Source organism: Alosa pseudoharengus, unplaced genomic scaffold (genome assembly GCF_046254945.1).
Source record: "Alosa pseudoharengus isolate Yale_2024_CS ecotype anadromous, Long Island Sound unplaced genomic scaffold, YU_APseudo_1.1 YU_APseudo_1.1_scf_8, whole genome shotgun sequence".
Taxonomy (NCBI): Eukaryota; Metazoa; Chordata; class Actinopteri; order Clupeiformes; family Clupeidae; genus Alosa; species Alosa pseudoharengus.
Window position 1 is genome coordinate 29699640 of NW_027468870.1, and position 2367 is coordinate 29702006.

Below are 2367 nucleotides of genomic sequence, written 5' to 3' on the forward strand. Positions count from 1 at the left end.
GCAAGTAGGAGCGGGCCGCTTCCGTAAAACCTGCGGCGCTGTCGGCTGCGTCGCGGCATCGGCTGAGTCGTGGTAAACGCAATTGGGCCAGGTAATTTTGCCACCTGCAGGCAGCCATGCTACCGCACCTACAACTTTTTTTTTTTTTACTTTTGGGTCATCTACCAATAATGGGTGATAGAAACAAAATGCCAGCCAAAATATATATTTTCTTGAATTTCCTTCGGGATGAATAAAGTAGGCTACTATCTTATCTTATCCTATCTAATAGCCTATCTTATATAGTTTTTACTGGCCCATATATTTTTTAACATGCAGACTAATCCTGTGTTTACTTGGGATGGGGTGGGTAGCCTACATGTACAACGTTTTGTTAGCAACTGAGTGTGCAACTCATTTTACTGGCCAATTCAATTTTTTACCAGCATTGACCGGTGATTGCTGTTAAACTCTGGGCGCTCGGCTCAGACCGTTTTTACCCGTATTCAGCCGATTTCAACTGCAGCAAGCGTCAAGAAGCACGTCACTGGAGTGACGTTTACAACTTTGGATGAGAGAAGACTCGAAAACTTTGGATGGGAGCAGACTGCGAAAACGGTGAACTTGAGGTAAGTCTTGTCTAACATTTCCTTAAAAAGCATTAACAATTGAGTTTCCTTAACATTTTACATTAACTCTACATATTTCGAATTATTGCTGATTAAATATTGATTATTATCGATCCGTTTAAACTTTGTTCATGAGGTTTCTTCGTCTATCCTCCAGATGAAACGAGAAGAAAGAATTCAGAAATGCAATGCAATTAATAATTATTAATTAGGACAACAACCTAAAATTCTTTATCATGCCTGCCTGAGTAAAGTAGTGCAAGTTGGGGAAAATATATATGAAAGTGTCTCCGGCTTTTAAGGCGCGAACGTAGCTAGCTGTTTAGCTCAGGGTAACTAACATTGACTAGCTGGGGTGTTGTTAGCTCATGGGTTCTTCGCAGCTTGGATGCAATTTTCGTGTTTTTTACGAGCACGGTCTTTGACCTGTGGAAGAAAATAAAGTGGAACAAAAAGTTAGCTGGCTTAGTTGTACTTTTATGGAGCGAACGCATCCAGCTAACAACACCATTTAGCTCAAGGTAGCTAACATTGACTAGCTGGGCTGTTACCGCAGCCTACCCCAACGTCCCTGAGAAGGGATTCCCTTGGCATTGATAGACCAGACATATCTGAAGTTAATTGCAAACAATGAGCAAGTCTGTCTAGCCTTCTGCATAGATCTTGTATTTGCATAGGCTATTGTTTGCAATTAAATTCAGACGTGTTTGACTTATCAATGCCAGGGGGATAGCTTTTTAGATGTGTTCACGTATATATTGACATTCAAGAGCCATGAACACCTCGCTGGCGAGACTCATTAATTGGAGTGGGGCCAACCAAAAGCCTGCATTCAAAAGGCTCATTTTGAAAAGTGTGGTCAGTACTGGATAACTGCAATGTGGTGATTGCAGTGACACAAGTGATAACTGCAAGGTGGTGCGGTTGCAGTGACATAAGTGCTACACTGAGTATACATCACATGATCATGCTGCCCTCTTCTTGTGTTTTTCTCAGATGCAGTCCGCCGGAATGCCCTAACCAAAGATTCCTCCGAAAAGGAGATAGAGCTCCTCATCACCAGATGGCTGCAGCTGGCCTGTGACAAGGATGGTGGCCGAAGCCAGAGGGCAAACCGGCAGACATCATAGGGTGTCACACTTAAGTGTGCTCCAATAATAATAAAAAAAATGTTTTAAACATGAAAACTGTCTACTTGTATTTGTATTTTCAGTTTATCTTGTAGCCTATAAAGAACGGCTGTTTAGCGATTCTGGTATTAACTTGACACGAATGGAAATCAATAAAATTAAAATAAACCCAAGGAACTGGATTGGGGGCGGGGGCTTTACGTCATCTCACTCGGCGTTCCGCAATAGGGCCGCGTCACAGCCGAGTGCTCGCAGAGCAATCGGACCTAGATTCATGCCGAGGATCGGCCGAGTGTTTTCGCCTTAATCGGGCCGCTTTCGGCCCGCACAATTTTTGCTACCTGGGGAGCCACTCCCCCAACCCAATAATGGATGGCTCTCCCATCTTGGCTTTTTATCCTAATATTAGCTCAAAATGAATTGTTTTGGTTCCTATTGTCTTGTTAATGGTCTGTGTTTTTTTCTCTCCATGTGAGTTACATTTCTGGAAGCGTTTCCTGTTTTCCTTATGTCTCATCCGGGAAACACGTGAGTATTTTTTTCAAATGTCATCATTAGATTTACAGTGGGTCATTGTTAGTGACATATTGTATTGCATTATTGGTTCTGTTTTTAATATTTAAAGGGGA

General features: G+C 42.3%; 1 long non-coding RNA gene across 2 annotated transcripts; it reads left to right on the forward strand.

Annotated features, from left to right (window-relative positions):
* LOC143111928 (uncharacterized) lies at window positions 1–2061 on the forward strand. 2 transcript variants are annotated; one of them, XR_012984640.1, is made up of 3 exons: window positions 1–91; window positions 426–608; window positions 1605–2061. It is a non-coding gene; the product is annotated as an uncharacterized LOC143111928 (long non-coding RNA). The 2 variants fall into 2 exon arrangements; XR_012984641.1 differs by having other exon boundaries at window positions 8–72.
* The last annotated feature ends 306 nt before the right edge of the window (window positions 2062–2367 follow it).